We start from the raw sequence: 22,497 nt of genomic DNA, 5'->3' as shown, positions 1-22,497 counted from the left end.
TTGCAGTTAATCATTCTTCTTTACAAGACACTTAGAGGCATATTGCCCTTCTTTACCACAACAAAAACATGTAAGGGGGTTTCTTACCTTTAGCTTCATGATTTCCTTTCTCCTTGGGTATTTATTTACTTGATTCTTATTTAGAGTCCAAATTTTTCTTAACACGAGGGGGATTATGGTTACATCGAATGTCATACATGGATTCAAAAATATCTTCATGCTTTTGAACTTGAGACAACTGATCTTTTAACACAAAAATTTCTACTTCCAACCTCTGATTTAAGGATTTAAGATTCTTAATTTCCTGAAAAGTTGACACAACCTTCCTTTTAAAATAGATATTATCCTCAATATCTTCTAACTCATTAAAAGAGCTACTAAATTCACAACTAGTGTCTATTTCACCTACAATTTCTTCAATAACTTATTCCTTTTTTTGAACCTAGGGATTCTTCTGTAAACACATGAGATATTCTATCTTTCTCTCTAACACCGGTGCACCCATTAGCTTTTAGAGAAGTATCTAGATCTATTATTGCTACCAAAGTAGTTTCTTCTTTACTACTACTAGATGAACACTTATCTCTTTAATCAAAGATTGTTATTGAACAACTAAACGATATATGGCTTATTCTTCTACAATAATAATAGAGCATAAAATTACTTATAGATTGCATCTCCTTTGAAACCTTTGAGTGTTGGTCAATAAGGTGGCCATTTGATATAGGGGAATCCTCTTCTTATTTTGATTCATGATCTTTGAACTTCTTTGAATCTTTGTTTGCTCCATTCTTCAAAGAAGGCTTCTTGACATCACATGCAGCTTAAGCGTCTTTATCATGAATGATCTACAACTTATTCCATATCATGGAAAATATTAGGGGTGAATTTTTTCCCTTGGGCGAAACTAAGGGGTAAGTGTCTTTATCATGAATGATCTACAACTTATTCCATATCATGGAAAATTTTAGGGGTGAATTTTTTCCCTTGGGAAAAACTAAGGGGTTTTAAATTTTTAGTGGGCAAATATTTTGTATCATAGTACATTGTTACAAATGGCCTCAAACTTATTTTATAAAAAGAATAGGTATGAAGGTTAGCCCACCTTCTTTTAAGGGAAAGGGTAAAAAAAGTAAATTTAGCCCTTGAAATTAGGAGTTACAACCTTCCATTCGTACTAATTTTCAAGAATAGGTATTTATTATAGTTATTTAGCCCTCCCAATTCGATGTAAAAAATGTGTCTTTCTTTCATTCTCCCGCTTTTCATGGTATTGGGATTAATTTGGAGAAAACGAACCTCATTTTTTGGAACAAGTGGTCTCAAAATAATAACTCATTTTTATTTAAAAATTCAAGTCTCTTATTGTCATTACTATTTAAAGATTGAATAGTGCTCTTTCCATCTTTCAAGTTTGCATCTGTTTAGTTATAATCATTGACGAGGGTTGTTCACAAAGTTGTAGAATTTGAATTAAGAAGTCAAGATTGAGAATAGTGGTACAAGGTTATTCACAAAGTAGTGCAATTTGAATTAATAAGTCAAGCATCAACGTACAGTGGTACATGTAAGTCTGTATTTTTTTCTAGTTACAATTCCTATTGCACGCCCTCCCTTTTCCTCTTTTTTTTTTCATTTTTGGGAACCATAACGATTTTTGTTTAGAAAAGTATTGGTTTTCGTAATAAGATAAGTATCATTTATTATCTCTTCCCATTACAGAACATCATAACTTCCTCTTTTCCCTTCGATAATAGATTTTTGGTATATATAATTATTAATTTTCTAATATATACTTGTCATTTTCAAATATTATTTAGATAATAGATTTTTTGAATTTTCAATCCCATTAAAATAATTGATGTTTGATTCTTTCTTTTTAGCTTCCACCCATCGTTAAGTCAACATCTGTGAAAATTTTAAAAATTTATATTCCAAAATAGTAATCCCTTACGTTCCAAAATCAGTACAACCCAAATTCCATCGTTTATTTTGTTATTTACCCTTTATCTTGAATGTACACTCTATGTAAATTACGTTTCTACGAAGAAATGATAAAGTAGTTGTTACTATTTGAATACCAAGGTGTTGACAATTTGAAAAACTCTACTAGAAGACCGTTTGCTCGAAGACACCCTATTAAAAATCAAATTTCGCTAAAATTGTTTAAATTTTATCGATTATGTTTCTACTAGGAATTGATAAAGTAGTTGTTGTTATTCTTGGAATAGTAAGGTCTTGTACGTTTGAAAAATTCAGCTGGAACACAATTGAATGGATGTATGAAGACATCTTATTAAAAAAAAAACCAGATATATTTAAAATAGATGTATTATCAAAACAAGGACTGTCATCCAAACTTTCAAGATTGAAATGAAAAAGGTTATATTAAAATGAGAATTTAAGAAAATGAATAATAAATTTGAAACTAATTACTTCAAATAAATTTCATTAGAAAGATGAAGATGGAGGAGATATTTTGAGCAATTTATATGCATAGATGCAGTGTAATTTTATTTATTGGGTGCCCATAGACATTAACAATCATTGGCATCCTATTCATATATATGATAGCCATAGAGAGGAGAGAGATTTAACATTTTGAAGACATTAAAAAAAATTTGAAGACAGTAAAAAATTACACATGGTGCATGTCTATATATATATATATATATATATATATATATTAGTTACAAATCTATTAGGTTTCTAGAGGGATTAAATTTGTTCTATGCAAATGTTTTAGTCATTTTTTCACTGTAAATTTTGAAGACATTGAATCCATTTTATTAATTCAAAAATATAATTTAAACAATGAAAAATTACATGTGGTATATATATATATATATACACACACACACTAGGTTTCCAGGGGCATTAAATTTGTTGTGTGCAAAGTTTTTAGTCAAATTTTCACTGTAAATAAAAAATGTGGGCTATAAAAAAAAATGAATATACATGTTATACTCTTACTCTCAACCATAAATAAAATATTTCAATGTCCATATGAACTATCATAATATTATACCAATTTTATAGACAAATAAAGTAATTAAAAGTAATAAAAAAAATGGTATACTTTTGAGTACAACAAATTGTATAATTCTTTTGCTTTCTAAAAATATTTCATTACTTGAAAAACATTTTAAAAACATTTTAGCACATGACTCAAATAATGCTTTTAAATATGCATGTCGAATCATTTATTTCGATCTCAACTTCATGCATATGTATATGGAAAGAGAGTAAATGATTGATTATTTTAATGTTGATCATAATAAAATATTTCAATGTTGTAAGAGGAGTAACTAAAAGTAAAAATGGGCAAGGAGATATGTATTTTATTTAATTATTAATATCAAATTAAAATGAAACTTTTAAAAATATATAATTAATAATAAAATATTCAATGTGACTAATAAATAAAATATTTTAATATAGAGGGTTAATTAATATTGAAATGTGTTCAAAAATATATTAATGACAAAAAACTCATTTTAATGTGGAAAATATATTCCATAGATAAAATATTTCAATAAAAATATTTAATGTGTATATATTATATATGATTAAAAATAAAACTATATATTCATTATATAAAGCAATTGAAAAAAAAAAAATTATGGCTAAAACATTTTAAGTAGTCTCATTGTGGCCCTTTTTTAAGAATATTTTTTGGTCAATTTTGTTTGAAATCAAGCAAAGATGTGTTAGAATTGCAAGTTTAAGCTATGTATTTTACACAATCTAAGTTCTCAAGTAATTTTTGAAGACATTGAACTCATTTGTTACATTCAAAAATATAATTTAAACAACGAAAAATTACAGGCCGTTTATGTGTGTGAATATATATATATATATATATATATATATATATATATATATATATATATGAAAATTCCATTAAGCTTCCAGATCTGTTGTGTGCAAAAATTTTAGTCAAAATTTTCACTGTAAAAGAGGTTTTCCTTGGAGCTACAAGATTGTCTTGCTCCCTCGAAAAAAATCCTATATACTCTCTCTCCAAGATTGAAATCCAATCTAAACGAATACAAACATGTACATGTACACTGATTTGATCACGTGTGCACAAATTTGTTGTTAGTTCCAAGTAATGCAGTTAAGTTTCTAATTAAAGAGTTGATCCTCATATCCCACGGATGAAAACATACATGTAAACAAAAAAAAAAATTATCAATAAGAATTTGAGGCATTGTACATATGGATTTTTATCTAAAATGCTCAAGAAGCACTTGGAGAAAGCAAAATATTCATGGATAGCCTGGTTTTCAATACCGGGAATAGAGGAACTATGTCTTTTGAAATTTTCCCTTACACAATTATATTTATATCTAAATTTTCGTTACATTAATTTTAAACAAAAAAATTTATTGAAAATGGTCTATATTTGTTTCACCTCTAGTTTGATGCATAACAAGTGAGTTGTAGAATTCAGGCTTCTGTGATCCATAACAAGTATATGATAGGGCTTTCGGTGTAAATCACATTATCAATCATTTGTTGACTTGTTTCGAACCAAGCAGTGTGGTTCATCATCAAGACAAGTTGAAGAACTAGATCATGGTTGCATGTTAAATAGAGAGAGAGAAGATAATCCAACAACTATATTTGACAAAACCGGGATGATATAGGAATCTCTGCATCTCTTAAGGAATGCGAGATCTGACTTCAACTTTGAGACCTGCAAGCGTTTCCGTTCAAAATGATGAACCTTAGTAGTGGTGGCCTCTCCTTGCAAGGAAGTAATTGTAGAATTGAGGCTTCTGTGATCCATAACAAGTATATGATAGGGGTTTCGGCATAAATCACATTATCAACCATTTGTCGATGCGTTTCGAACCAACCAGTGTGGTTCATCGTCAGGACAAGTAGAAGAACTAGATCATGGCTGCATGTTAAATAGAAAGAGAGAAGATCATCCAAGGGCTATATTTGACAAAATCGGGATGATAGAGGAATCTCTGCATCTCTTAAGGAACGTCAGATCTGACTTCAACTTTGAAACCTGCAAACGTGCCCGTTCAAAATGATGAACCTTAGTAGTGGTGGCCTCTTCGTGCAGGGAAGTAATTGTAGAATTGAGGCTTCTGTGATCCATAACAAGTATATGATAGGGGTTTCGATGTAAATCACATTATCAATCATTTGTCGACGTGTTTCGAACCAACCAATGTGGTTCATCGTCAGGACAAGTTGAAGAACTAGATCATGGATGCATGTTAAATAGAGAGAGAAGATCATCCAACGACTATATTTGACAAAACTGGGATGATAGAGGAATCTCTGCATCTCTTAAGGAATGCCAGATCTGACTTCAACTTCGAAACCTACAAGCGTGCCCGTTCAAAATGATGAACCTTAGTAGTGGTGGCCTCTCCGTGCAGGGAAGTAATTGTACAATTGAGGCTTTTGTGATCCATAAAAAGTATATGATGGGGGTTTAGGCATAAATCACATTATCAATCATATGTCCATGAGTTTCGAACCAACCAGTGTGGTTCATCATCAGGACAAGTTGAAGAACTAGATCATGGTTGCATGTTAAATAGAGAGAGAAAATATCATCCAACGACTATATTTGACAAAACCAAGATGATAGAGGAATCTTTGCATCTCTTAAGGAACACCATATCTGACTTCAACTTCGAAACCTGCAAGCGTGCCTGTTCAAAATGATGAACCTTAGTAGCGGTGGCCTCTCCATGAAGGGAAGTAATTGTAGAATTGAGGCTTCTGTGATCCATAACAAGTATATGATAGGCATTTCAACGCAAATCACATTATCAATCATTTGTCGATGTGTTTCGAACCAACCAGTGTGGTTCATCGTCGGGACAAGTTGAAGAACTAGATCATGGCTGCATGTTAAATAGAGAGAGAGAAGATTATCCAATTGCTATATTTGACAAAACTGGGATGATAGAGGAATCTCTGCATCTCTTAAGGAATACCAGATCTGACTTCAACTTCGAAACCTACAAGAGTGCCCGTTCAAAATGATGAACCTTAGTAGTGGTGGCCTCTCCGTGCAGGGAAGTAATTGTAGAATTGAGACTTCTGTGATCCATAACAAGTATATGATAGGGATTTCAGCGTAAATAACATTATCAATCATTTTTCGACATGTTTTGAACCAACCAGTGTAGTTCATCGTTACGACAAGTTGAAGAACTAGATCATGGATGCATGTTAAATAGAGAGAGAGAAGATCATCCAATAGCTATATTTGACAAAATTAGGATGATAGAGGAATCTCTGTGTCTCTTAAGGAACACCAAATCTGACTTCAACTTCGAAACCTGCAAGCACTCCCGTTCAAAATGATGAACCTTAGTAGCGGTGGCCTCTCTGTGCAGAGAAGTAATTGTAGAATTGAGGCTTCTGTGATCCATAACAAGTATATGATAGGGGTTTCGGCCTAAATCACATTATCAATCATTTGTCGACGCATTTCGAACCAACCAATGTGGTTCATTTTCAGGACAAGTTGAAGAACTAGATCATGGCTGCATGTTAAATAGAGAGAGAGAGAAGATCATCTAACGGCTATATTTGACAAAACCAGGATGATAGAGGAATCTCTGCATCTCTTAAGGAATGCCAGATCTGACTTCAACTTTGAAACCTGCAAGCGTGCCCATCCAAAATGATGAACCTTAGTAGCGGTGGCCTCTCCATGTAGGGAAGTAATTGTAGAATCGAGGCTTATGTGATCCATAACAAGTATATGATAGGGGTTTCGGCGTAAATCACATTATCAATCATTTGTCGATGCATTTCGAACCAACCAATGTGGTTCATCGTCAGGACAAGTTGAAGAACTAGATCATGGCTGCATGTTGGATCTGGCAGTCCTTAAGAGATGCAGAGATTCTCTATCATCCCGATTTTGTCAAATATAGTCATTGGATGATCTTCCCTCTCTCTATTTAACATGTAGCCATGATCTAGTTCTTCAAGTCCTAATGATGAACCACATTGGTTGGTTCGAAACGTGTCGACAATTTATTGATAATGTGATTTACGCCGAAACCCCTATCATATACTTGTTATGGATCACAGAAGCCTCAATTCTACAATTACTTCCCTACACAGAGAGGCCATCGCTACTAAGGGTCATTATTTTGAATGGGCATGCTTGCAGGTTTCGAAGTTGAAGTCAAATCTAGTGTTCCTTAAGAGATGCAGAGATTCCTCTATCATCCTGGTTTTGTCAAATATAGCCGTTGGATGATCTTCTCTCTCTCTATTTAATAGGCCTCCATGATCTAGTTCTTCAACTTGTCCTGACGATGAACCACACTGGTTGGTTCGAAACGCATTGGCAAATGATTGATAATGTGATTTACACTGAAACCCCTATCATATACTTGTTATGGATCACAGAAGCCTCAATTCTACAATTACTTCCCTGCACGAAGAGGCCACCGCTACTAAGGTTCATCATTTTGAAGGGGCATGCTTGCAAGTTTCGAAGTTGAAGTCAAATCTGGCGTTCCTTAAGAGATGCAGAGATTCCTCTATCATCCCGGTTTTGTCAAATATAGTCGTTGGATGATATTCTCTCTCTCTCTATTTAACATGCAGCCATGATCTATTTCTTCAACTTGTCCTGACGATAAACCACACTGGTTGGTTCGAAACGCGTCGACAAATGACTGATAATGTGATTTACACTGAAACCCCTAACATATACTTGTTATGGATCACAAAAGCCTTAATTCTACAATTACTTCCCTGCACGGAGAGGCCACCACTACTAAGGTTCATCATTTTGAATGGACATGCTTGTAGGTTTCGAAGTTGAAGTCAGATCTGGCATTCCTTAAGAGATGTAGAGATTCCTCTATCATCTTGGTTTTGTCAAATATAGCTGTTGGATGATCTTCTCTCTCTCTATTTAACATGTAGCCATGATCTAGTTCTTCAACTTGTCCTGATGATGAACCACACTAGTTGGTTCGAAACGCGTCAACAAATGATTGATAATGTGATTTATGTCAAAACCCCTATCATATACTTGTTATGGATCACAGAAGCCTCAATTCTACAATTACTTTCCTGCATGGAGAGGCGACCGCTACTAAGGTTCATCATTTTGAACGGGCACGCTTGCAGGTTTCGAAGTTGAAGTCAAATCTGGTGTTCCTTAAGAGATGCAAAGATTCCTCTATCATCCTGGTTTTTTCAAATATAGTCGTTGGATGATCTTCTCTCTCTCTATTTAACATGCAGCCATGATCTAGTTATTCAACTTGTCCTGATGATGAACCACATTGGTTGGTTCGATACACGTCGACAAATGATTGATAATGTGATTTACGCTGAAAACCCTATCATATACTTGTTATGGATCACAGAAGCCTCAATTCTACAATTACTTCCCTGCACGGAGAGGCCACCGCTACTAAGGTTCATCATTTTGAACGGGCATGCTTGCAGGTTTCTAAGTTGAATTCAGATCTGGCATTCCTTAAGAGATGTAGAGATTCCTCTATCATCCTGGATTTGTCAAATATAGTCATGGGATGATCTTCTCTCTCTCTATTGAACATGCAGCCATGATCTAGTTCTTCAACTTGTCCTGATAATGAACCACACTGGTTGGTTCGAAACGCGTCAAAAATAATGTGATTTACGCCGAAAACCCTATCATATACTTGTTATGGATCACAGGAACCTCAATTCTACAATTACTTCCCTGCATGGAGAGGCCACCGCTACTAAGGTTCATCATTTTGAACGGGCACGCTTGTAGGTTTCGAAGTTGAAGTCAGATCTGGCGTTCCTTAAGACATGCAGATATTCCTCTATCATCCTATTTTTGTCAAATATAGTCGTTGGATGATATTCTCTCTCTCTATTTAACATGCAACCATGATCTAGTTCTTCAACTTGTCCTGACGATGAACCACACTGGTTGGTTCGAAACGTGTCGACAAATTATTGATAATGTGATTTACGCCGAAACCCCTATCATAAACAAGTGAGTTCTTTAATAAAAAAAGATTACAAGGTAAATGAGTATGATTAAGTAGACAATGCAAAATATATACCTCTAGTTTTGATGCATAATATTAGCAAAGAAATCATATGTTCCATCCGCAGTTTGTTATTCCCTAATGGTAGCCTATAACCATAATATCGATTCACATAGCATGTTGATCACAAGCTATAACGTTATAGATGTTTATTGACACACTCACATCCAAAAATAAATAGAGATAATGATACTTGGTAAAAATGTTGTACCATCATATAAAATTCCATTTACAATAATTACATTGCCACATATAACATTGATTTCCCATTATGAAGAAATAGTAAACCTATAGAAATATTCAACATTCAAATACTAACATTGATTTCCCATTATGAAGAAATAGTAAACTGTTGTGCTCTACAACAACCCCCCATTTCATATCATTTTTATTCACAAAACTATAATATGAAATGGGTCCCTTTTTATTTTAATTGGTATCAACTTTGTATTATTCAAAAAGGTCCGAAAACAAAATGAAAACATTACAAAACCTTTTTGACAAACCAATTATTTGGTCTTATAATATAAATGATTAATCTTTTATCATTGCGATAAAGCGATCGCAAGATCGCATATCACAATGACAAAGGAGGCATAACTTAAAGACCCATTGGTTTTCTCCGACGCGACAACATGCAATAGGCTATCAGATATCGGCAATAATAAGTTACCATAACAAAAGTGCCTTTCGCTCCAATTGCGATGCGATCAAGTCCCTTTCGCTCCGATGCGATGCGATATCGCTATCGGCGATCGGGGATGTACCATGCATGCTTTTCAAAGTGCCCATTTAATACTCCCAATGCGATGCGATATCGCTATCGACGATCGGGGATTCCAAAAGGAACCAATATAACGATTTAAGTTTTCCCCCGACGCCCGATTGCGATAAAGCCAAAAGCACGAACTTCAAGAATTGTTAAAGCGGGGATATTACGATTAATTCGTATTAAAGGCCTTATCTTCCAAACAGTGATTCACCTGCGCTCAACCGCCAAAATATCCAAGGCACGCTTAAACAAATCATTCGGCCAATAAAACGATATGATGGGCATTTAAAGGATTGGTAGGTTTTAACGACCATTTAATGAAATAGTAAGCTTAAAAATCTTTTCACAGATTGTATCCGCGGCCACTTTAAGTTAATCCTTCATCGTGCATTGATCAATATATCTCGCTCGTATTTGGTTTTCGCTACCAGTTCTCTGTGTTACGCTTATTTTCACTCCTGTGCAGAACTCTTTCGAAGTAATAGATTCAAGCAGAATGGGGAAGAAGTCCAAGAAAACTGCAATCACTTCTGCTTTGCCAACCACAGGACAACCCGTCGTTGATCCAGGAACTAAAAAGAAAGGGTTGATATCTGATACTACATGTTCAGGACTCGGCAGAACTACTTGGCAAAGTACCTATAATTTGATTGAGGCCGAAGAACCAGAGGTGACAGCAGTACAAGCCACAGCAGATACCAATCGAAAATCTGATGCTACTTTAAAGGACTTAGCTAACTCTTTCCCTCATCGGATAGCAGCTCGGGAACAAATTCTCCCATATACGGATGTAGTGAGGTGGGCAATTGAGGAAATCCCAATCACAGACAGAACCTTCTGCACCAGAGATGGGAGAATCTTCGGTTGTGAGGCAAATGTATCATTTGCCTACACCAGAGAAGAAGTACAACAAGGCATTTCTGGAGAAATTCCGAAATGAGAATGAAACTAAATCCGAACCCATTCGGGATTGGAGACAAAATCCGACAAAACACAAGCATGAATCTTTCGGTAAGTACTCTGTTGATTCCCTATGTTCTCCTTATTGTTATGCTGGGATAATGATGTGTAGATTGTGGGGGTTGCACGATTCCGCTAATTTCACTATAGAAATGGTTCCCTTGATGGAAGCGGCGTGTAATAGTGAAATAATGGATTGGGAAACTATACTGTCAGATAAGCTAGCAACAGCAGTTCTTGATTTTAGAACTAAAACCCGCGTCACCGAAAGGCTTATTCCCCCATTCTACTACAGTGCTTATATACTAGACACCCTGTGTTTTAATTCTGAATTTCCCGTGCTCGGCTGGAGGTGGACTGCACAAGACTCCATGCCTATTCACATATACCATCAGAAATTGTGGAAAACTTCCTATAAGCACCATTTATACCAAGTCTGCAATGGCTTTATGTTACCCATTCATTACTCTATTTTTGATAAACCTGCTCCCAAGATTTCTTATCAAGCAGGGATTGATTTGACATCAATAGGAAGATGGTTTGGAGAGGAAAAATTTACTTATATAAGAATTTTCGGCAGCCAAGCTGAACCTCATGTCCTTCCTTTGTACATACCTGATAAACTGCTGGCGAGGGAGATAGCCTATCAGATTATTTCCGAAGGAGTTACACAAACTCTAAAGAAAAATAAGAAGTAGGTCTGGCCCTCTTTTCCTCTGAGATGTGGTGTCTACACTTTGCATGATTTCAAACATGCAGAGAAAGAATCTACAAAGATGAAGTCATTAACTCTAGCAACTCTCCCTAATAGGCGATTTGATCCCAACAAAGTCGCCTATAATGCACTTGAACAGGCCAAATTGACAAAGTTTGACCATAAAGAGGATAAGTTTGATGACCTGTTCTCCTCAGCTGAATCAATGTCCCAAGTTAGATCGCTGGCCATAATGGAATACAAAGATGAAGGGTTAGTTGAATTCAATAGACTTAGAGAACAAAGGTTGCAAACTCTGCCTCTAGATCTGTTAGCAACAACCCCAGCAACAGAATCAAGCGAGCCTGAACAGCGACATACTAAGGAACCTCTGGTTACATCAAAAGAACAGGAGGAAGTGCATATGAAAAGACAAGAGGAAACCCAGACGAAAGAACAGGAAAAGAGCAGCATAGAGGTGAATGTAGATACTCAAATTGACTCGAAATTGCTCCAGGAATGGCAGCAATTTGATTCAATTATCAGTAATCTTGAATGCTCTAAAGATACCGAGACATCAAAGGCGGCAGACACACAGGAGACCACTTCAAAACAGATTCCAAGTGGAACCAGCGGCCTACCCAGCTCGAAAGAAGTAGAGATAATCCCAAAGGATCCCTCCAATCAAATTATTTTGCAAATAGAAAAAATTCCTCCCCTGGATGTCTTCTATAGCCCAAGACACAAAGCTGTGGTAAAACGACAGAGGAAGAGGAGAAGGACTGATCAACCTTCCCTATTCCCAGAACAAACGGTGACGGGCAATGTGGTTTGGAAGGAGGAATTTGACCCCTCTGACGACCTAACAAAACTATCACAATATGCTGGAGCCTATTCGGCAGCAACAATAGACAAGGCATCAGAGGTGAGTCTTTTATTAAAAACAAAAGACCAGGAGATCTTTTTATTGCAAGCACAACTAACAGAAGCACAACAGAAGGCGGAGCAGGCAGAACGACAATTGTTAACACAACAGCAAATAAATAATCAATTAACTCAACAATTGCAGGAAGAGAAACAGAGGATTGATCACAGCGCAGTCCAAAAGCAGAAAGAGTTGTCTGAGGCATTGGCACAACTGAAGGCAGCGAATGAACAAATGTTGAAGTCAAAAGATGAGCAGATTGCTCAACTATCAGCCCAGCTAGAGAAGACAAAGAATCTTCCACAGATAGCCGAATTCAAAGTAGAGGCATTACAGATAAATAAGGCATTGATAACACAGATAAAGCTTTTATGTGAACAAATCGCCCAGGCGGAACCATTATGCGATTTGATGACATCGATAAGTAAAAAATCAGAAAAAGCTAGAACAGACTTGGATCAAGCCGATGAAACATTAACTGATTTTCTTGAGTGGCAAGATACCGATCAGGGACAGGCGGCTAATTTACCAAAGATTTTAGAATCACATAAGGAAATATTATTTACAGAATGGAAGTCCCAATTAATGAAAGCAGAGAGAGCAGTTTCAAGATGCAAATCAACCACAAGTAATTTGGTTGAATTGATTAATAATACTCTCTACTTGTCTAACATGATTTCCCAATGCACTCTAGGTAAATTGACAACGGAGAAAACATTGGAGCAGTCATGTTATCCGGATCTAGAGAAAAATGGGAGATTAATCACAGGAATTAATAGTTTAACATGGGACGCCTATTGGTTCTTCTTAGTCAAACCACACAGCCAGAGAGCCGCCCTCAAATGCCTTACAGATGCAATCGGGTATATTATTCCCGATATTCAGGATGCCACCTATGCCGCCCAACTCAACTCTCGCCTCAACAGACCGCCCGAAGTGGAGCCAATGCTTGCGATATGTCAGCTCAGGTTTAAAGGCAAATAGCCTACATGATGATTCATGCCGCCGACTGCCAGATTGCTGAGAAGGAGATATTCAAGATCGTTTGATACCAATTAAGTAGGATTTCAGTTTCATAGATAGTTAGCTTAATTTAGTATTTATAGACCCTTTCATGTATTTGGAAAGGGTCGTAAGTTTTGTACATGACTTAAAGCCTGAAGTTGCACTACTGTACTTCAGGCATATTCTTTTATAAAACTGGACCAATTATTCTGATTTTGGCAAGGAAGCTTTTATGCGAATGTGCACTACTGTCTTTGTTTGAAAGTATTTCTGAGTCGGAAGAAGAATCTCAAATAGCGATTGATATTGGGAGTGACTCGCAACTCATATGGTACTATTATCTATGTCTGAATTCATTCTTTTTATATGAATTGTCATTTGATTGCCTTTGCTATTATCGGATATATGTATGTGTTTTAACAACATTCTTTATTCCCTCCACTATTGGATGTTTATAGTATGCTTTTCTTTTGATCATATATGTATCGATGATATAAATGATAAGTGTAGCAATATTATGTTAATCACTTTGTTTAACTATTTAAGCAAAGTAATCCTTGAATGAATAAATGTCTATGTCTATTAGATAGAGTCATCTATATGCCTGTCAATAGACATTGATCATCAAGCGCTACATTTCAAAGTACAATAGTTCCCGGGATTAGTAGTAGTTCTTTTATTTTGCTGATAGATTAAGTTATTCGCCTATCATTAGATTAGACAATCAATCATTTATCCACCCTTTTTATTCATTACTGGGAAACTGGTCCCATTATCCCCAGTCGGAGCCACCATTCCAAACGGAAAAGGAGCTGTATTAAGGTCCGGACCGGGTGGTTATCCCCCAATGTTGATACAACGATTTTCGGGGCATCAACATAAACATATAGCAATATTCAACATTCATCATTCAAATACTAAAATACTCTAGCAAAGTGCATTGTATTAATCAATTGAATAAATAAACTAAAGGAAAAACTTGTCTATTTTAAAGTTGAAGGCCAGCATTAACTTAGGTAGATAAATGTTCCACCCAACCATACACTCTATTGCGCTTATTGTTTTTATACTAGGCCACCACAGTTGAGGCTATGATACCACTAAGGAAAATTAGAACATTTTTATGGAAATCATTCTATCTTAGGACAAAAAGTTACCTATCCCATTGTCTCACCACTAATTTTTTTTCTTGTAACAACACAACTATTTTGGTGACACATTTCTTTCCTTACATAGAAAAAGGAGAATACCTTCCTTATCTACTCAATATTCCCTCAAAATTCTTTGAGCTCTCCCTCTATGTGTGCATAGAGGGTCTAGATACTATCCATTAACTCCAACAACATTTACTTAATTCTTGACCTTTTTCAAGTTTTAAAGGCTTCCTTGCTTGGTCGTTCAACCCACACTATGGTTTCCTCCTTAGATTCTATCCATGGCTTCTCCATCACATAGCTTGATATCTTTCCTGGATCCCTTTCCAACCCAATTTTTGAATCTCTCTATGTTCTCCCTCTCTAGAATTCACTTCTTTTCCAAGGAATTAGCTTCTAACCATTTGAATCTCTTCCTTATATATTTTCATAATATATACATATTTTTGTAGTTCTCATCACATGAATTCAAAATGGTCTCTATCATTCCTTGATCAACCTCCTAGTATGAATCAATACCTCTAAAACTACTTTCATGGATGTTAGAATCAACCAAGAGAGAATGAATTTACATCTCCCTCTATTTATTTCTCTCTTATAACCTACTTCTCTTCCATATGATTTTCCTTGTCTAATGTGTCTAGCCCCCTGCATCACTCTTCAATATTCTTTGCATGAGTTCATAATGGTCACACACCATTCATGTGAGTGTGAAATGGCCTCCACCATTCACCTTAGAACCAAAATTAATTATGTAATTTAGGTGATAATTGTATTGTACTATGTTGCTTGTCTTAGTCTAATAATGACCAATAATGAATCATTCCTTCTTCCCTACAACTATTCACATACATGCCTCTAAGACTACATGAATCATTGCCTCTCTACAGTGAATTTCCTGCATCCAATCGTGATTTTGTTCCCTCCCCAATCAAAAAAATACCTCATCCCCAAAACCCCACGAGACCTCATTTTCCCCCTTATTGTGGGGGCATGATCTTTTTAAAGAAAATGCGAGAAAGTCTATGTTTTACCACTCCTCTCACAATTCCCATGATGAAGGTACTTATCGCCTTGATTTCTTAATTGTGGAAGGTGTACGTCTCCACAACCACCACATGTGTTCCATGATTGGTAGTTAAGGTTTCTAGATTTTTAGTAAGGAACATGCTAATGAAGGAAACAAAGTAAAGTTTGGAAAAATTGAAACTAAGTATTATTCTACATGTAGAACCCACTAGTACCCTCTCACCTTTCCCATCTCCTACTATCATAACCCCTTTTTATGCGCTCCTATCTCAGGTAGCTTTATTATTTTATTAAATTCAACAAAGATAATACTTACATTATTCAATGTACCATAAAATTTCTTCCTCGTGGTGTAAATAAAGCATGGTAATTAAAATATACATGCTAAAAAAAATTGAACATTTAATCATAATTAAGTATAGCTAATCGATGGGGTGCAATACTAGGACATTCTATCATATCCCCCTTTGAATAACACAATCATAAACATTCTCTTCTCACTAACAACACTTCTTTTCCTCATTCTTCAGTTGTATTTGTAGTGCATCTTATTCACTATCTTGGTATACCACCAGACTTCAACATTCCAACAGATTCCTACATTAGTAATCAAGAAAGCATATATATTATAGAAATTATCAAGAAACACTTATCTTATGCACAAGATTTCTCAATTCCATGATGTAAGCATCTATGCAAATATATGTATGTATTTTTTTTAATACTTATCTCTATGGATATGCATCTATCCCTTATAATGGCTTCCATAGGAAATAATTAATTTCACAATCCCTTCTAACTCACCCACAATGATCTAGCCACCATCCCACATGAACTTTTTGTTGGCATTATGGAATAGGTTTGGCACTATGGCACAGGTGTTGTCCTTGATCGCAACTCACTCAAAGGGCAGATCACAGTTCAGGCTCTCAGAATGGAAGAAAATGAGGTATACACGGGTTCATCTTAACAAAGTCGCATATACATGCGGGTGTACCGATAAGAAGGCGCGTATACAAGGATAATTTTAGGGGCGAATGTTCGCCCTTTGGCGAAATTAAGGGGTTTTAAATTTTTAGTGGGCGAATATTTTGTATCATAGTACATTTTTACAAATCACCTCAAATAGCCCACCTTATTTTAAGGGAGAGGGTAAAAAAGGTAAATTTAGCCCTTGAAATTAGGACTTACAGCCTTCCATTCGCCCATTTTCAAGAATAGGTTTTATTTAAGTGAATCCATTCGCCCATTTTCAAGAATAGATTTTATTTAAGTGAATCCTATGGGCCAAATACCATATTTATAAAAGAGGTATGGTAAATTAATAAAAATATAAATAAATGAGAGGTATGGTAAATAAATAAAACATTTTTTATATTTACTCCATAAGTCACCTTATATACATGTAACGACGTAAACAAATAAAAATATAAGTAAAGTGGAGGTATGGTAAATAAATAAAATGTCTTTTTATACTTACTCAAACGGTATGGTAAATAAATAGAAATATAAATAAACTAGACGTATCGTAAATAAATAAAACCTCTTTTTATATTTAGTCCATAACCCTCGTTCTATTTATGAAGGCTCAAGAAAGAGGTTTTATTTAAGTGAATCCTATGGGCCAAATACCATATTTGTAAAAGAGGTATGGTAAATTAATAAAAATATAAATAAACGAGAGGTATGGTAGACAAATAAAACATTTTTTTATATTTACTCCATAAGTCACCTTATATTTACGAACACTCAAAAACTGGGTTATATTTAGGTGAAACCTATGGCGAAAATACTATGGGACAAATACCATGGACTAGATTGTTATTAATACCATGCAAAAAACCATTATTAACCCTAATATTAGAATTAATAAAAATAAAAATGGCACATGGTATTGACCCATGGTATTCACCAAAATGGCACATGGTATTGACCCATGGTATTCACCTGGAATGTAGCCTATTTAAATGGGGGAATTAAACCAGCATGTAGCCTATGCTAAGATTCACTAGGACTTTACAAAGTTTTATTATTTAGTGAAAGACTCGCCAAGATCTTACAAGATTTTATAATTGAGTAAAATATTTGCCATGCCTGGTGAGAGATTCGCCAAAAAATTATATATACATATTATATTATTGATTAAATCGCCTTCCATTTTTCCTATATACCATGGAGATTCGCCCATTTATTATATTTATAAATTTAGGGGGGGTTCTTAAAATTTTCCCTGCGCGTATACGTATGCACGCACTTTCATGCAAAGAAAAGTGTGTACATGTGGGAAAACTTATGGTTGGTCCATGGTATTTAGTCTGTCATATTCGAACCTATGGTTTTGATCCTTGGTATTGCATTCTAAGTATTAAACCCAGGTATTGGGTCCCTAGTATTGGATCTCTATGGTTTTGGACCATGGTTTAAGTAAGGCCTAGACTATGAAAAGGGAAGGAGATCATTTGGCAAGGGTATCGACTTATGCATTGAATATCTTAAGAGGAGCAAGATCTGGAAGACTGGTGATTGGTTGGTGTGACATAGCTGGACCTGAATCAAGGAGGAACCTGAGCATTACAAGATGGTTAAGTTCTATCGATGGGTCAAGATCTCAAGGCTTGAATAGTATTATCACTATATGATTTTGATATATTATATTGGCACATGATTAGATCTATAAAACTGATAATCTGGGTAAAACTGACGTCTGAGGATAAATTATCTTTTATAGATTTGTACGCAGGTTCGACACGATAGAGGCATGTATACACGGAGGTTAAGCAAGTGATGACTATGTATATGCTGGTTGGTTTTAGCATAGCTGCATATGTACGCAGGTTTATATTGGTGAAGTAGCGTACATCTCTTGAAATATGTTTTAGCTGCTTCTGTTTATTGCTGCAGTTTTCTGGGTTCAGAATTGGTGTCTGGTCACTAGTACTGTTTTCTGGTTACAACATTCTGAGAAGTTATTGGTTGATTCAGTATTTGTACAAAGGATATTGGTTGTTGTAGATCTACTTGATGTTTGATTGATATCATGGATCCAGTCTGAAAATTTATGAAACGTGGTCCCTGGAAGTAAAGAGAAGGTTGAAGCCTTCTATAGGTTAGCACCTACGTACTAGTACCTCAGCTAGTACAAGATCTAAGGGGGTTGTAGCTCCCTTCTAGGAGAAGCTGGAGAACAAGAGAAGGTTGTAGCCTTCTACAGGTTGAAGCCTGCGTATTGGTATAAGTCTGCACCAGTACAAAAACATTGTAAAAAGAAGTTTCTAATTGAAAGAAGATAGAGACGCATTGCAACAGGTGGTTTTCACCCACATTAGGTTTCCACCTTATATCTGGTGTTCTTATGTGTGATTGCCTATTCTGTTTTACTGTTCCTAGTTACTGTTCATATGTTTTGATGCACAGATTAATGATCAACATCTGAAGAATAATCTAAATTACAAGTCTTCTCGTATACGCTTTTTCCTTTAACTGAAGTTGTGTATATACGCGGTATTTTCTAGCTGAATTAGCGTATACAAATCTGATTGTGAAATGAAAAATAATTGACCTGATAATACTGATTCACCCCCCCTCCCTCTCAGTATTATTTCCAACAATTGGTATCAGAGCAAGTCCTTCAGAAGAAGCTTGATCGGTTGAAGGGAGATCTATCATCATGAGCAACTATGAAAGAGAAGCATCAATCAGGCCACCGATTTTTTATGGAAGCAACTTCGTCTATTAGAAGGTAAGAATCATTGCCTGTCTTCAATCTCTTCGTATAGAAGTTTGGGATATTGTGGAAACAGGATACACTTTTCCATTAGCAACTCCTACAGACACGGCTAGTAAGAAGTAGTATGAAACAAATGCAAAGGCTGTCAATACTCTATTAGGGAGCCTATCTCAATCAGAATTCGTCAAGGTTATGCAACTCAAAACTGCAAAAGAAATATGGGACAAGATCGTTCTGAGCTACGAAGGAGATGAATAAGTAAAACGAGCAAAACTACAAACTCTCAGAATTCAATATGAAAATCTCAGAATGTACGATGATGAAAGTGTGTCTAACTATTTCTTGCGTATAGATGAGATTGTCAATTGTATGAAAAATTTGGGTGAAGAAATAAAAGAAGTTGTTTTGGTTGAAAAAGTTCTAAGATCTTTGTCTTCTAAGTTTGAAACAAAAGTTTCCGCCATAGAAGAAAAATAGAATCTACAGAGCCTTACCATGTCACAGCTACATGGAATCCTAACCGCTTACGAAATGAGAAAAGGAGGACCATCAAACAAGAGAGAAGTCACATTCAAAGCCTCAGGAAAAGGAAATTACAATGACTAAGGACATATGTCGGAAGAAGAGGAAGAATCAAATTGTGTCAAGAACCTTCAACGGGGTTCTGGAAGATTCAGAGGTAAGCTACCTTTCAAAGTTTTGCTTGTGGAAGAGTCAGTCACTATGCTGCAAAATGTCCTCATAAGATTGACAAAGGTAAGGAACCAGTTAGATGAAACAGAAAACAGAATGTAAGTAAGAAGAGCTATTATACTCATGAAGACAGTGATGGACTTTCAAATAGTGATGAAGATGAACAAGGAAATGAGTATAGACTTTTGATGGCTTTTGAAGATGATGATTTCTTGGATGCTATAGATGAAGAAAGTCTTTATGAAGAAATTTCTAGACTCAAAATTTGCTTTGAAGAGAAAAATATGATTATAGATACTCTGACATCCCAGCTTGCTGAAATGGAGAACCACAATGAAAAGTTGGAATGTGAAATTGTGGGACTTAGAAAGGACATTGAGAAAATGAAAAATCTTAATCTTAGATTTGCTAAAGGATCTGAAACTTTAGATGAGATTATCAAAGTGCAATGTTCTCCTCTAATCAAGACAGGTCTTGGGTACACCAAAGAAACATCTCAAGCACAGAAGCCATCTACCTCCAAAAGTTATCTTGAGGCTGCAAGGAGAAGTGAACAAGTTGAAAATCGACAACAAAGGCCCAATGGAGATCACCAGGAAAATCAGGGACAATTTACTTCAAGAATAAATAGAAATCACCAAGTGAATTGAGGGCAATCTACTTCAAGGATGAAGAAAAGCTACAACCAACCACAGGTAAATCATTCTCAATCTACCTCAAGAATGAATGGCTATTACAATGGAAAGTTTGATGATCGCAGGAATTTCTTCAATGTCCATTGTTTCCCTTGTCATAACTTTGGACATAAAGCAGCTCAATGCATGGCCTATAAGACCATCATGACCAGAGAAGCACAAAAGCAAAGGAGTGTGACTGGAATCATGAAAAGAACCTACAACAACTTCTCTGCTCTTGAAAATGAAATAGAATGTTCTATCTGTAACAACTTTGGTCATGAAGATTTTGAATGCAAGAGTAGGTTTCGGCAGACAAATCAAAAGGAGCAAGCTTCATTGAGCCCCAAAACATGGAGTAAGAAAGAACCACAACCAGAAAGATGTGGTATAGCCTTATATGCGGAAGGACAGGAAAATCAGTGGTACATCAACAGTGGATGCTCGAAACATATCACAGGTGATAAAGAAAAGCTTCAATCATATAGTGCCTTAGAAAAGAAAAAGGTCTCATTTGGAAATGATACCCCTCCATTCATAAAAGGTAAAGGTTCAGTTCTTTTGAAAGAAAAGGTCAAGGCTAGAAATGTTCTGTATGTTGATGGCTTAAAGCATAATTTATTAAGTGTCAGTCAAATGTGTGATCAAGGAAATGAAGTAATATTTCGATCTAATGGAGGCATTGTTCGTGAGCTTGATACAGGAGAAACAGTGATCAAAGGCATAAGAACTCCAAATAATTTGTATATGCTCAAGGGAGGACAACAAAAATGTTATCTAAGCAAGAATGATGAACACTGGCTATGGCATAGAAGAGTGCGGCACCTAAGCTTCTCACAGATAAGGAAAGCATGCAAATATCAAGCGGTTCATGATCTACCTGACATCAGAATTCCAGACAATACAATATGCAAATCATGTCAATTTGGTAAGCAAACCAGAACTAATTTCCCAGAGAAGGAAGGATCAACTAGCAAGCCACTTGAACTTTTCCATATTGATGTATGTGGTCCATCTAAGAAAAGGTCACCTCGAGGAGAAGAATACTTTATATTGTTCATTGACGACTTTTCCAAGATGTGTTGGATAGGACTTATGAAGCATAAAGATGAAGCTTTCGAAAAGTTCAAATCATTCAAAGCTTTGGTGGAAAATGAATTAGATCGTAGAATCAAATGCCTCAGGTCTGATTGAGGAGGGAATTTACCTCGAATGAGTTTTTCGATTTTTGTGAAGAACATGGGATAAGGAGGGAATTCTCTACTGCAAGGACTCCTTAGCAAAATGGAGTAGTGGAAAGGATGAAAAGAATGGTTCAACAAATGGCTCATGTTATGCTTGATGAGTCTGGAACTCCCGCAACCTTCTGGGGTGAAGCCACATTTGCTGCAGTTACTATTCTCAACAAGACAAATGTCCAGGTAAACAGCACTCAGACTCCTCATGAACTGTGGTATGGTAAGACTCCCACAATAAAATACTTCAAAATTTTTGGGAGCAAATGCTAAATCAAAAAGACTGATGAAAACCTTGGCAAGTTTGAACCTAGAGCAGATGAAGGCATTCTCCTTGGTTACTCTCCCCACAGCAAAGCATACAAGTGTTACAATAAAAGACTTGGAAAAATTGTTGAAAGTATTGATGTAGTGGTTGATGAAGAAGGAAACACTCCTAGGCAGGTAAAATCTGAAGATTTCGAAGATGATGAGGACTATCCAGCAACTTCAAATCAAATTCATGATGAAGAAGAAACCCATGAGGCACCAGAAGAACAGATAAGGATAGAAGAAAAGACTCCATCC

Source organism: Pinus tabuliformis, chromosome Q, assembly GCF_031772625.1.
Source record: "Pinus tabuliformis cultivar Carrire ecotype Pingquan chromosome Q, CPIR1, whole genome shotgun sequence".
Taxonomy (NCBI): Eukaryota; Viridiplantae; Streptophyta; class Pinopsida; order Pinales; family Pinaceae; genus Pinus; species Pinus tabuliformis.
Note: the sequence above shows the minus strand (reverse complement) of the source record.